The sequence below is a fragment of the Lactuca sativa genome, chromosome 8, assembly GCF_002870075.4.
Source record: "Lactuca sativa cultivar Salinas chromosome 8, Lsat_Salinas_v11, whole genome shotgun sequence".
Taxonomy (NCBI): Eukaryota; Viridiplantae; Streptophyta; class Magnoliopsida; order Asterales; family Asteraceae; genus Lactuca; species Lactuca sativa.
This window is the reverse complement of record NC_056630.2, coordinates 235,072,821-235,088,853: the sequence shown is the minus strand read 5'-3', so window position 1 is coordinate 235,088,853 and position 16,033 is coordinate 235,072,821. Positions and strand designations below refer to the sequence as shown.

At 37.1% G+C, this 16,033-nt stretch overlaps 1 pseudogene; it reads right to left on the bottom strand.

The window, feature by feature from the left end:
* Positions 1 to 1,046: 1,046 nt before the first annotated feature.
* On the bottom strand, positions 1,047 to 14,826 carry LOC122195735 (cytochrome c oxidase subunit 1-like; annotated as a pseudogene).
* Positions 14,827 to 16,033: the final 1,207 nt, after the last annotated feature.

Sequence of the window (16,033 nt, the reverse complement as noted above, 5' to 3'; positions counted from 1 at the left end):
ATTGGGCCATATGTTGGGCTTTGATTCCTGGTTTGACTTTTGGGCCTATGGATTGGACCTTGGGCTAGAATAAGCCAAGCTTAGGGTAATGTAGTAATTATCCATAGTATGTATTTATGGTTATGTAGTGGAACCCAATTATTAATTGGGTGATGTTTTGATGTTGGCAGTTCGGGAACCTGTTAACCAGCACTGGAGTTTTATCTGCGGAACTTTAGCAGTGCCAGGTGAGTTTTCTCACCATACCTATGGGTCTAAGGCACCAAGGCCAACCCATTATGTGATTATGATATATGTGTTATCCATTCTTGTTTTGATATGATATATGATTGTGTGTTTTGCATGAAGACCCCGGGGGAAACCCGTGGCATTGGATGTAAGACCATGTGGGGTAGCCCATGGCTGTCCTAGGTGAAGACGATGTGGGGTAGCCCATAACATTGGATGTAAGACCATGTAGGGAGCCTGTGGCAGTCCTAGGTAAAGACCATGTGGGGTAACCCATGACATTGGATGTAAGACCATGTGGGGGAGCCCATGGCAGTCCTAAGTAAAGACCATGTGGGGTAGCCCATGGCACTATTACAGGTTTTATGTATACATGGCTTATGTGATATGTTTGTAACTTTTATAGCTAACAGGATGTGTGTTATGTGGATTGTGTGTGTGGTATGCTTTGGGAAACTCACTAAGCTTCATGCTTACGGTTTTCAGTTTTCGTTTCAGGTACTTCGTTTTCAAAGGAAAGGAGCCGGCTCAATCGCAGCGTATCACACTATGTTTTCCGCATAACAGATCTTTGGGACTACACTCTGATATTATTTTATGATGACATGCTTGATTATTGACACACCGATTTTGATATGAGATATTATTATGACTATTTTATACTAATGATTTTATGTAATAACTTAATTAAAACAAAATTTTTACCCCTGATTTTTGGGTTGTTACAATCCCGCCTAAAATTTGAAGAATTCGTTGATAGTTAGAATTGATTCGTAGACCAGGTCGACTGATCCATTTTAAATTTTGAAAAATTCTGTTAGGTTCTTAGTAGCAATCGACGACCTTTTTTTCTTTTACTTCACAGAGATTTTCGTCTCCTTGATAGCTGGAAGTTCTCCAAAAGTATGAAAAGCTGGAGGACTTTGTACCATCCATTCCTGTGTGGTTGGATTCTGTTCAACAGCCCAAGGACTTGGAGCACATATTTTGTTGTTTCCACTGCTTGAAGTGATTGTTACGACCACGAAGAAACAACAAATCCAAACTACAAATATATAAGAGCCAGAACTGCTAAGGGCATTCCATCCAGCGTAAGCATCTGGATAATCTGGAATACGACGTGGCATACCCGAAAGCCCTAAGAAATGCATGGGAAAGAAGGTTGGATTAACCCCTAAAAAAGTGATCCAGAAATGGATTTGACCTAAAGTTTCAGGATATGTTCGACCTGTAGGTGTTAAGTTGTAAAAGTCGAATAGTGTCTTGTAATGATTCGCATTTTATATGTATTTTACTAAGTCAATGTTAAATGCGAAGTGTAGCATGCGAAGTTTCAATGTATTAGACTTAGTATACTTTTTGTAAGTTCCCTATAAATAGGGACGTAGGCTTGAAGTAGAGGTAGAGATCGAAACACAAAAACTCTCTTCAGCCTATTCTGTAATCAGTCTTAATAAAATGAGATCTGATTAATATTTACTTCGTGTGTTCTTTATCTTTCATCATTCAAATCTATTGTTTTACATCTTAATTCTCGATAACAATTCTCTACAATTGGTATCAGAGCAGGATTCAAACTGCTTAGATCTGATTTTCGTATAAGAATCAATTGCTTTTTGAGTTATAAATTTTACTCAAAATTTTCCGCACAATTTTGGTTTTGAAACTCACTTTTGATCTTCAGATTTGAATTGATTCTGCATTTGAATTGTTAAATCGAGTATTCGATTAGCGATTTGTGATCAATTCACTTGATCGATTTCTGAAATTCATCAAATTCTCAAGTTTTCTGAAATTTTTGTTTGTTCATTAATGGCGAACTTCAATATGAACACAATGACTTCTTTCTCCCATTTGCTTGGTTCTTCAACCAAAATTCCGATGTTGATTCCAGAATACTATGATCAGTGGGCTGATAGAATGGAAGATTACTTAAATGGAATTGATGAAGAACTTTGGAATTGTATCGATGGAACAGTTCAAGCTCCTGCAAATGTTCAACAAATTGGTTCATCCACTGGATCTCCTGATGTTGAAGATCAACGAAAACGTCTGAAGAATAACGAAAAGAGATGCATGAGGGAACTAAGAGGTGCTCTTCCTCCTGTGGTTTACAATTACATTTGCAGTTGTAAAATAGCAAAAGACATCTGGAATACTCTAAAAGAGAAGTATCAAGGTAGCGAAAAGACGAAGATCAATTATGTGAAGCAATGTCTGATTAAACTGAAGGAATTCAGACATCTGGAATAATCTCGAAAGTTATTATGATCGTCTGAATGAGCTTGTGTTTCGTTTCAATAGGTACGGTATCACTAGATCTATCATGAAATTCAATTTAACTTTCATAATGGGACTTCGCAAGGAGTGGCGAAGTGTGAGCATGATGATTAAGAATCAACAAAGTTTTGATTCAACCAAATTGAATGATCTCTACAATCAACTGAAAACACATGAATCTGAGGTCTCAGAAATGTATGAAGAATCAAAACTTGTTATTGGTGGTCCTTTGGCTCTAGTTTCAAAGGTATCTGAAAATGATGAAAAAGATGGATCAAATGATGAAGGATTTTTGATGAATTCTGATGATGAAGCTGTGGCATTCTATTCAAACAATAAAGTTAAAAAGTTTTTCAAAAAGCCTTTTAATCCAAAAGGGAAGATGAATGATGCGAAGAATGTTACCACAAGGACTGGAGGAGATGAGAAGAAGAAGATGGAGAAAATAGAGGAAAAACCGAAAAATGCGAATGAAGAGAAAAAGTTGAAAGGTGATTTAGGAATCTATTGTCATTATTGTAATGGTGCGAACCACTTCGCAGCTGACTGCATGTTGCGAAAGAGAGAAGAGAAGAAAGAAAAAGTCAAAGATGAGGCATACTATTCTGAGAAGATTGAAGAGTTGCGTGCAAAGACCAAAGGAGTGTCATTGGTTGCGAAAGGACAAACTACTGAAGAAGAGAGTGGAACTTATCAGATCTGGTCTTCAGGATCTGATGATGAAGAAATGAGGCATCCCACACATGGAGCAATGTTCGCAAGCTTTGAGGAATGCGAAGTGAACATTTCAGGGAAATGCTTTGTGTCAAAATCCACTGACAAATCACCCATGACAACCAAGGTACGTACAATTCTTGAATCTTTTAATATTCCTTTATCTGCTTATGATGCTGAAATTGTTTCATTTGATGATACTGTGGCTTATTTTGATTCTGTTATTGTGTCTGCTAGTAATGAAGCTAAGAAATTAAATGTGCAACTTAGTGAGACACGAAGAGAGTTAGAAATAAAGAAGAGCAGAGTTGAAAAATTAGAATTGCAAGTCAAAAATATAGACTGTGATAGGAATAATCTTACTAATGATGTTAGGTTATTACTAGCACAAAGAAACATCTATTGTAATTCTGCAAAAACGCTTGTATGCAAAATTAACAGCTTTACATCACTCTTCTGAAATTAGCAAAGAACAACATAGAAAACTTTTACCTTTTCTTGAGTATGAACGTGAAAAAGTTGATGTTGTTTCTTATCATTGCGAAAGCACAATTGCTCAATTTGACAAAATACCTGATGATAGATATGCATATGGTATTGTCAAAATTGATGAATTTCTGAATGCTGATGAATTGGTTAACATTGTCAATGAAAGTTTGACAAAGAATGAACAAGTGAAAATCATAAAGAAAACTGAAAATTCAAAGCTTGTTTCTAAATTGAATTATGCTGATATTGATGAAAATTTTGATAATGTGAGTGAAATCAGTGAGATAGAAGAGGAAGAAGAGATTGATTGTTCTCAATTGTCAATCATTAATATCACATCTAAGATCAAAGGTAAAGAAATAATAGTTGACTCAATAGTAGAGGATGAAATTGATAAACCTTCAACTTCGCAACATTGTATATTTGATAATGTGGAAGTTGAAAGCTGGAAAACTGATGACACAAATGTAAATAAACAAGAAAAGAAAGTTTCAACTGAAACACCTCAAAGGATTGTTGTTGATCAAGTGTTTGAAGATACAAAAGAATTTGACAAAATTTTAAATGATAAAGGCGCACATTATTTGGAAACCAACCCTGTGGTATATCCAAATTTTGTATGTACTGATAACAAAATTTTCCCAAATCAAATTTTTGTCACTACTGGAAATGCTGAGAAAGTTCATCCTGATTTTAATAAAATGATTGAAAAAGATAATCAAAAGTCCACAACTGAAGGTTTTTTCGCAAATCAAAGCACAAAAGAAAACAATTTAACCAAAAATCCTTATGTGTTTCAAAAACAAAAATCAACACAAAAATGGGTGGTTAAAGGTGAAAACTCAAACAAAGTTTTTGAAAAAGATGAAAAATCAAAGGTTGAAGTAAAATTAAATTCTCATGAATTCAAATTGATGGTTGGAAATTTTTCAACAGAAAATAATGTTTCAAAAAGAAAAGCAAGAAAAGCAATATTCTGGCAAGTTGTGTCTAATGAAAAATCAAAAGATGAAAAAGAGGAAAATTCAAAAACATCATCAAGTTTTCATAAACAAATCAACTCTATTGACAAGATTCCATATGTTCGCAAATATGACAACAAACGAAAATTTGAGAATTCGCAAAAATTTGCAAATAATCAAAAGTTTCACAATGTTGGCAAATTTACAAATACTTCATCAAGTTTGAAGAACTCAACTCAAGACAAAAAGAAATTTTCACCAAAACAACCAAATTTTCCAAATCCTTCAATATCAAAACCAAACAAAATTTCATATACAAAAGGAAAATCTGATGTTAGAACATTCAATCATTGGTTTGAAGGAAAAGGACATAAATATCAAAATGGAAAATTTTCAGAAGAACAAATCAAAAGTGCATTTGAAAAGTATACAAATAATTCTTCAACTGAGAGTACATCATCTAATAATTCGCAAATTCCAGTTCAAAAATGGAAACCAGTTATCAAAATGCGAATGTTGTGAAGGATAAGATTACAATTAATGGAAATTCAAAGTTATTGAATGATTATATTTCAAAATCTAGAACTGATGATGTTGATATTATTGATTCAGTTACAAACAAAGTGAAAACATGGTTCTTAAATTTCAAAAATTTGTTTCATTCTACTAATGATGGACCCAAAAAGTCTTGGGTTCCTAAATTTTTTCAATAAATGCAGGTGATATGTGACGAGCAATATGACATGAAATGGTACATTGATAGTGGTTGCTCTCGTCACATGACTGGAAGGAAAGAAAATTTGCGAGATTACAGAAGCTTGGAAAATGCTGGAGTTGTTAAATTTGGAAATAATCACAAGTGTCAAGTGAAAGGATATTGGAAAGTCACAAATGGAAACTTCACAGTCAACAGAGTGGCATATGTTGAAGGACTTCAACATAATTTGATAAGTGTATCACAACTTGTTGTGGGTACTGGAAATCAAGTTGTATTCAATGAAGAAGGTAGTATCATTTCAAATGTCAAGACGAATGAAATACTCCTTAAATCCAAAAGATATGGTGATATGTTTACATTGGACATCAAACCGATTGTGGGAAAACCAGCAGTGTGTTTACTATCAAAAGCATCAAACGATCTTAGTTGGCTTTGGCATAGAAGATTGTCACATTTGAACTTTCGAAATATAAATAAACTTGTAACTGAAGATTTAGTTCGAGGATTGCCAGTACTGAAATTTGATAATGATACTTTGTGTGCAGCTTGCGAACAAAGAAAACAACATCGAAAGGGTCATCCGATTGTGATAGATTCAAAAATAGTAGAGCCATTAGAACTTCTTCACATTGATCTATGTGGACCATCAACTGTTGCAACAATAAACAAAAAGCGGTATATTTTAGTTGTTGTAGATGATTTCTCTAGATTCACGTGGGTGTTTTTTCTCAGGTTGAAATCTGAAGTTGCTCAGACGATGATTGATTTTATCAAAAAGATTGAAGTTAGTCTGAAGAAGAATGTGAGAAAAATTAAAATTGATAATGGTTCGGAGTTCAAAAATCAAACTCTTGAAAATTTTCTCACAAGCAAAGGCATTTCGCATACTTTCTCATCACCGTATACACCACAACAAAATGGTGTAGTTGAAAGAAGAAATCGATCTCTATGCGAAGCTGCCAGAACAATGTTGACATATGCGAATCTACCTCAATATCTTTGGGCAGAAGCTGTGTCCACCGCATGTTTTACTCAAAATCGATCATTCATTCATCGAAGATTTAATGTTACTCCATATGAAATAATCAATAATCGGAAACCTAATGTAAAATTTTTTCATGTTTTTGGTTGCAGGTGCTTTATCATGAATCTAAAAGATAATTTGTCCAAGTTTCAAGCTAAAGCTGATGAAGGCATCTTTTTAGGATATTCACAGAATTCAGTTGCATACAGAGTGCTAAACAAACGAACAAGAAAAATTGAAGAAACTTTCAATTTAACATTTGATGATTACTATCTTAAACAGTTTGTTAGTAAATTTGAGAATAAATCAATACTTGTAGATTTACATAATCCAATTGATAGTTCTGAAATCAATGATTTTGATTATGACTTGATTTTTTGGATTCCTGACAGGGCCATTGATGCAGAAAGTAATGCTCCTGATAATCAAACATCAGAATCTTCAAAACATACTGATGAATCAACCATAACTTGTGAAAGCACATCAGATATTCACAAGGAACTAGAACATCAAGTTGAGGGGGAGCCTTCGCAAAATCAACTAGAACATCAAGTTGAGGGGGAGCCTTCGCAAAATCAACAAGAACATCAAGTTGAGGGGGAGCATTTACAAAATCAACAAGAATATCAAGATATAGATCATGTTGAGGGGGAGCATGATGAAACAGAGACAATTAATCTTGATAATAATGACGAATTTCATGAAGTTAATGATAATTTTTCTGTTGCAGGATCTGAAAATGAAGATATGTTTGAAGATGCACCATTAGAATTTGATCCAAATTATCCACCACTCGAGAAATGGACAAGAAATCATCCAAAAGAACAGGTAATTGGAAATCTACAAGAAGGTGTGTTGACTAGAGCTTAACTTCGTGCGAAAAATGAGGTACTGAATGCGAACCAAGAACTTTGCATGTTTAATGTTTTTATTTCGAAAATAGAACCAAACACTGTCAAGAATGCTATGGAACACTCAGATTGGGTTGTTGCTATGCAATCTGAATTGGCATAATTTGAACGAAACAAGGTTTGGAGATTAGTTTCTAAACCCTCTGATGTTTCAATTGTTGGTTTTAAATGGATTTTTAAAAACAAAACCGACGAAGATGGCAATATTATTCGAAATAAAGCAAGATTAGTGGTAAAAGGTTATTCGCAACAAGAAGGTATTGACTATGAAGAAACATTTGCACCTGTTGCAAGACTTGAAGCAGTTCGCATATTTTGAGTCTATGCAGCTCACAAAGATTTTGATGTTTATCAAATGGATGTTAAATGTGCATTCTTAAATGGAAAACTCGAAGAAACAATGTATGTTGAACAACCACCAGGGTTTGTAAACAGTGAGTTTCCTGATCATGTGTATGTCCTTGACAAAGATGTATATGGATTAAAACAAGCACCAAGGGCCTGGTACGCAACACTTACAAATTTCTTGAAACAATCTAAATTTAAACAAGGATCAGTTGACCCCACATTATTTCACAAGAAAGTTGGGTGTCATCTAATGCTTCTTCAAATTTATGTTGATGATATTATCTTTGGTTCAATTGATCCAGCATTGTCAATTGAATTTGAAAATTTAATGAAAAGTCAGTTTGAAATGAGCATGATGGGAAAAATTAATAATTTTCTTGGTTTAAATATAAGGCAGAACAGAGAAGGAATCTTAATCAATCAAGAAAAATATACGAAGAACTTGCTTGAAAAGTTTGGAATGATCAATAACACAAAGCTCAGAGTACCTATGGCAGTAGGAACAAGACTAACTCCTTCGTTAGATGCTCCTACTGTTGATCTAACACTGTATCGTAGCATGATAGGGTCTTTATTGTACTTAACTGCAAGTAGACCTGATATTATGTTTTCGGTTTGTTGTTGTGCTAGATTTCAAGCTAATCCAAGAGAGCCTCATTTGATTGCAGTGAAAAATATTTTTCGATATCTCAAGGGAACTGTTTCATTAGGACTATGGTATCCTGCGAAAACAGGATTCTTCATTCAAGCTTTTTCAGACTCAGATCTAGGAAGATGTACTTTGGACAGAAAAAGTACAACTGGTGGATGTCAACTTTTGGATGGAAAGTTAGTGAGTTGGCAATCAAAGAAACAAACTTCTGTGACTATATCAACCGCTGAGGCCGAATACATATCTGCAGCTGCTTGTACTTCGCAAATTATCTAGATTCAGAGTCAACTTCGTGATTATGAAATCAACATGAAAAAGATTCCTTTGTATTGTGATTCGCAAAGTGCAATTAGCATCTGTCACAATCCAGTACAACACTCAAAAACAAAACACATTGCTCTTCGATATCATTTTATGTGGAAGATGGAAATATTGAAATTCATTTTGTCAAAACAAATGAACAACTTGCTGATATTTTTACAAAACCTCTTGATGAAAAATCCTTTGTTCGAATTTTTACAAAACCTTTGTTTCAGTATCAAAAATTTCGAAACTTCAAATCATATTCAATTCGCATGCGTGGTCTTGATCAAATATTTACAACCAAGAATATTTGTTACCCAACAAGATCTAGAACAAATTTTTCTTGAATATGATTTCAGTGTAAGTTTCATTCGCAAATTCTTGTCATGATAAATATTTTCACAAGCCAACTTGTCACTGACTACACTGGTCAAACAAGTAATTTCATTTACAATTTCTCACCTTATGTTAAGGCTGATATGTAATGAAATTTCAAACCAACCCAAAATAACCTTTAAAAGAAGCCCTTCGAAACTTCTTTACAAGTATTCGATTGTAATTTACGGGAAAATACACAAGCTGTTGATTATCTCTCTTGATAAATAACGAAGCAACCTTTGCCTGGGGTTTTACTGCATTCATGTCAAATTAAATTTTTGACATCACTACATTCCAAAAATTTCTTGTTTCTTATCTTATTTCATTGACACAATGCACACACGAAATCCTTGAGGTTCTGAGTAAAACCAACTCAGACTGATGATTTCGCAAGACTGGCATATGACTTCGCTTTAAATCCCAAAAGTGAAAGAGCCTTGCTTCCATGCGAAGGGTTTTATCGGTTCGTATTCTATAACGGTTACTTGACAGGCTGTCTACTAAAATTGGTTGGTATTCTATCCGGTTTTCGAGGTGATGTGACAGTTACTTTCTACAGCAAAGTACTCTTTTACAGCGATGATCCGAGATTCAAGGTGCCACATCAGATTACATTAAATGCATCCTGCTTTAATTTCAAATCAAAGCTTGAGTAACCTATAAAAGGGGCATGAAGAACACTGTGTACGGTTACGCAAACAAGAATTCTCACAAACCTTCAAAGCGTTTATCTTGATCCTATACTTCAAATCTCTTTCAAACCCTACAATCGCAGTCACAAACTCAAACACTAATGAGGTCCTTTCTCAATCCCTCATGAAGATTCAGAGCACAAACTATCAGGTTGATCCCAAAGTATCTGCTTACCCAGAAGAATTGAAGATGCTCATTGTGTCTTTGAAACGATCACCGTTGTCAACTGCCATGTTCCGATCCTTCCCAGTTCCGATGATCTGGTTATCCCATGCTGGATCCACGACTTCCTACAATCACACGGCGGATGTGATTACTTTCAACCTCGTTAACAACAAGAGGGTGAAACTGTCCAAGAACTTATTTGTGGAGTTCTTGGAGATTCCCAACAACCCACCTTTTGTGAAACCAGTCAACTCTCAGATTATCCACATGTTTAACGAGATGGGACATCAACCGAAGTTGGAGAAGATCAGTGATTTCCGGAAGTCGGGATTACCCTATATTTGGAATTTTCTATTTGGAATTTTCCTCAGGTGTCTTACAGGAAGATCTGTTGGTCTAGACAAAGGAAGAGTCGAAGTGTATGCCATGGTAATGGGTATATACTATGACATCAATGTTGATTACGCAACTCAACTGTGGAAGGAATTCATCAAAAGTCTTGAAAACACGAATTCGGAAAAGGGGATATCATGTGCTAGGTACTGGAGTCTGATCTTGGAGAAAGTCTACGAAAAAGAAGCAATTCCGGTTGAAGCAGATGTCGAAGTGGCTGAGTTTTCACTTTACCAATTTCCAAAAATGGTAGAAGATGATGAAGCCATATTCACCAGGATAGCTCGCATTCCGGATGCGATGCTACGCAAAATGTCTCCTACTCACAAAGTGTTAGTGAGGTATTTGCGAAACATAGACACGGCTGATCAGTCGGGTGTCTTACCTGATGTTGCTTCTCCATCCAAGAAGAAGAAGGGTAGTAAGAAACCTGCGAAGGGTTCACCTTCACCAACTATTCAAAAAGAAGAGGTGAAGAAAGATGTTTTACCCTCCAAATCTGGAGTGTTAAAACAAATTCCCAAGGTAGAGGTGAGTAGTAAGGGAATTACTATTCGCAGCATTCCTGCACCAGTTTCTCCTGGGCAGAAAAGACAAAGGGCGGAAGATGTTGCGAAGAATGTGAAACGCACACTGGGAAAGAAGAGGAAGATGGTGATTCACAATGAATCATCAGATGACGAAGTTGTCCCTAAAACTCCACCTATTTCTCTACCTATCACAACCATGGTAACTATTCCTCTACCTATTTCTCAACCTTCACAAATTTCACCACCTATTTCTCAACCTTCACAAATTTCACCACCTATTTCTCAAACCCAACTACTCGAAATAGATCTTACCAAATCAATTCATGAGGAGGTACCTATTTCGGATACGGTTGTCAACGTATCTGATACGGGGGCACCTATCCCGAGTGTTGTGGCTAATCTACCCATCACCACCACTTCATCCATATTCGACCATGCCCTTCAGAACCCATTCACCACCCTTTTCCCATCCCAATCACCTGAAAATCCTATACCTTCGCAACAAATGCCAGATCCAGAAGTCGAAGGAGGTGCTTTTGGTGGTATTCTTGATGACATTTCTATTGATTCTGATGAAGAAGAAATTCCTGATCATATGCTGATGACAGGAAAACAGTTCAAAATTCTTAATCAAAAATTGAAGACCATTATTCAATCACAAGCAGATTCAAGGAGAATGTCTTCGATTTCAGCAATGGAGGTGGATATAATGATAAAAGGGGCTGAGAAACGCATTTTGGAGAAAGTTGATCAGTCTGACAAAAATAACGAACTCCGAGTACAAGCTCAAGGGAATAATTTCACAACTACCCTTAAAGATCTTAAAGCTGCCAACAAAGAAAGACATCTTCTCTTTATCCAAGATGTAAAGAAAGTTCGTGAAGACGTCAACTTCAAAATTCAAGAGTTGAAGTCTGACATTGAGAAGGATCTGCAAGCAGTAAACACACGACAGGAAGATCTTGACAAGCAGGTTGTGGAAATTTTGTCTCAACTCCACAAACTCAACAACATTCCTGTTGCTGCTGATCAAAACGCTGCTACCATGGAGAAGTTTGATATCCTGATCAAATTGGTCACGGAGCTCAAATCTGCAGTTTCGCAGTCTTCTACTTCGCAAATCATTACTCCAGAATTCTTGTCTCTAAAGATTAACACTTTAGAACAAGCCATTCAGAAGGCTCTAGCTCCGATATCGAACTTTAGTTCTTTACTTCCGAAGGGTGCTCCACCTGTTTTCACAGGGGTGCAAGGGGGAGAGAAGAGTCGAAGTAAAGAAGTTGATGCAAAAACAGTGGGGAAGGTCATTTCAACTCAACTGGTTGCAACTATTCCAATCCCTACCAAACCGATTTCTTCAACAACAATAACTACAAAAACAATTTCTAAGGGAATTGTTATTGGAGGAAACGAAGGAGGTTCGAGTTCTCAACCTCAGAAGGATGTATCAGGGAAGGGAAAGGGCATCCTTTATGAAAAATCGAAAGAGGAGTTAAAAGATGATGCCGAAGCGGAACTAGAAAGGATGAGACAGGTCCAAAGCATAATGCGACAACGTGCAAGTGATCCTCCTTCAATGAACAAAGGCGATCCTGCGAAGCTTTACTCTTACGAAACGATAGAGTCTAAAGTAGTAGCAAGGGAGATGTACGAGTTCGAGAAGAAGCCAAAACGAAGTTACGATATTGCGAACTCAGATCACTATCAGCTGGACATCCCTATCAACGAAATGATGTTCATCACAGCTCAGTACAAGATCAGTGAGAAATTTGATAATCCAGATGATTACACTCACATGAAAATCAGATTTCATGCTGTTCTTACGAAGAATCCTGATGAAGTCTGGTCCCTGATGAAGATCAAGAAGGTGCTCACGATAAAGAAAGATGTTCTGTTCGAAGACATGCTTCAGAACTTTTGATACTTTATTATTAGGGCAGACAATAAACAATATGACTTCACTATTGCTGACTTCCCACTGATGAACTGCAATGATCTTATTCAAGTAGCTTTGATTCTGAAGCACATGGAAGAGAACAAACTTAAAGGCTCAGAGACTGATGTTTTCAAAGTCGGGTTCGCACATGTGAAGACTTACATCGACAACTACTTCGATTGTCTTGCACTGACTGATGAGGAGTTGGCGAATGTGCTTCGAAGAGAAGTGAAGGTTCCATGGGAAGATACTTTGACACAATCAGCATTGTCAAAGTATGTAGTGGGTGAGATTTGCCTTAAACCATTTGCCATGGTGTTTTCGGGAAGAGACACTAAGGGCAAACCGAAGAAGTTCTTGTTCAAAGCTTCAGAAATCGAAAGATACAATTCTTCGCAATATATGCACTTCATTGTACGTATGAATAATTGCAAGAAAAACACCGAAGGTGACAAGAAGGACTTGAAGAAGGTGATCTCCTGGTATGGAGAAGTGCGAAGAACGATTCACTCTGCAATTCAAATGCTTTTAGGTTGAATTTTATCGACTGTTTACAAAGGGGGAGAATGTAGGTGTTAAGTTGTAAAAGTCGAATAGTGTCTTGTAATGATTCGCATTTTATATGTATTTTACTAAGTCAATGTTAAATGCGAAGTGTAGCATGTGAAGTTTCAATGTATTAGACTTAGTATACTTTTTGTAAGCTCCCTATAAATAGGGACATAGGCTTGAAGTATAGGTAGAGATCGAAACACAAAAACTCTCTTCAGCCTATTCTGTAATCAGTCTTAATAAAATGAGATCTGATTAATATTTACTTCGTGTGTTCTTTATCTTTCATCATTCAAATCTATTGTTTTACATCTTAATTCTCGATAACAATTCTCTACACGACCAAAGATTTTACCTACCCAATAGTAAAATTCTGCAAATAAAGCAAAAACGAATCCCATAGAAAGTACATAATGGAAATGTGCAACCACATAATAAGTATCATGTAGAGCAATGTCTAGCCCAGAATTTGCCGGAATGATTCCATTGAGTCCCCCTATGGTGAACAAAAATATGGACCCTACAACAAATAACATGGGTGTTTTGTATTGTATCAAACCCCCTTATGGTAGCGATCCAACTAAATATTTTGATTCCAGTGGGGACAACTATGATCATGGTAGCTGCGGTGAAGTAGGCACGTGTATCCACATCTAAGCCCACAGTAAACATATAATGAGCCCAAACAAGAGATCCAGGAACACCTATACTGATCATGGCATAAACCATGCCTAGATACCCGATGACCGGTTTTCCCAAAAAAGTAGAAACGATATGACTTATGATACCATATCCAGGCAGAATGGGAATATACACCTCTGGATGACCGAAGAACTGAAAGAGATGTTGGTATAATATGGGGTCTCCCCCACCAGCGAGATCAGAATAGGTTGTATTAAAGTTTCAATTGGTTAATAACATGGTAATTTCCCCTGCCAGTACCGGAAGTGATAATAAAAGTGGGAATGTTGTCACCAGAACGGACCACACAAATAGGGGTGATCTATGCATAGTCATTCCAGGTCCGCGCATGTTGGAGATAGTTGTTATAAAATTGATAGAACCTAAAATGGATGAAATACTAGATAGATGAGGACTAGAAATTGCTGAATCAACTGCTCCACCAGAATGGCTGGTAATACCACTTAAGGGCGGATAGACCGTCCAACCGGTGCCACTACCCACTTCTACTAAGGCTGGGATTAATAGGAGCAATAGAGTTGGTGGCAACAACCAGAATGAAATATTATTTAATCGTGGAAATGCCATGTCAGGCGCACCTTTCATAATCGGAACATACCAATTACCAGATCCACCTACCATCGCCGTCACAACCATAAAAATATCATTAAAAAAGCGTGAGCCGTTATTAAAACATTGTAAAGTTGATGAGTCCCACCAAGAATTTGATCGTCGGGTCGTGCTAATTCCATACGACTCAGTACTGAGAAGCATGTGCCCATCACTCCAGCAATGGCACTGAAGATGAAATATACAGTCCCTATATCCTTGTGGTTAGTGGAGAATAGCCATCAGAACGGATTTGTCGTAAAATTAAGATTCTTTCGTTTCTTCCTTATCATAGAGGGCCCCTTGTTGAGCGGGGCTTCTTTTTCAAAAAGGGGGAGTGAGGGATTTCTGGACCTTCCCCAACTGGAGGGCGGAAGATCACGAAAGGGAGACAGAGTCCTAACTAAATCATAAAACAAGCTACCATTCCATCTGTCACATCAGTGGACTCGATCCAATTCATTCTTATCTATAAATAATGCAAGAGAGAACTTATGACCTCATGGATGGAGACGGATTCGAACGCCCGGTATTCCTATCAATACTTCAGTATTTAGGACCGACTCTTTCAACCGCTCAGACATCTATCCCATTCGCGCTTTACCCACCCTATCTATCCATGCGCTGGCAGGTAGGGCCTTATCTATGTGATCCGCTACGCTTTCTTGTGCCTATCGGTGGATTCTATTGCCTGCAGGTTAGTGAAACTTTTCCGATAGTACGAATCGCTACGCTTCGCTCCTTTATATATGATAATATGCACCTTTGTTGTTGCGCTCCCTACCGGCAATAGAAAGAGAGTGAAGAAGGAATGATCCTCCGAGTGATTGAGTCCAACTCAAGTGATTGAGTGAAAGGCGTGGCAAGAGAGCGAGTTCTACTCGCAAACGATTAGAAAGTGAAGGACCGATCCTTTTGTTTTGTGCCACCAATACTATTGCGAGACTGGTACTTGGCGGATCACGAGCAATATATAGACTAAGGTTACCCATCACTCCCTCGCTAAGGCCCTTTCTATTCTCTTTCTAGTATGGTTCCTTCATAAGAACACAGAACGCCCAGCTTCGCAGAGCAGCTCTCTCCCCAGACCGGAGCATAGTGTGGAATCTGCGTTGTTTCATCGAGCACTATTTCTTTTAGATATAAAGGTATTCTGACTTTATTGGATCAAATAAGAACCTAAGCCTTCTACTAGTTTGGACAGACTAAGCTCTATTTCATAGATTGGACTCTTTTACTGTGATTCACCCCTACTAGTAAGATGATGTTCGTTCCCTGGATCCACGCGTTCCTAGTCGGGCCTAAATGGATGAATGAAGAAGCACGCCCGGGTAGACTTCAAGAGCTCTTTCTCTGCGTATCCAGCTACTTCTTATTCTGGGGGTCATAGAAAGGTACGAACCGGCTACTCTTTCAAGCCCTACCATTAGATTGAATAAAATGAAAGATGCTTGCCCTCAGTAATAG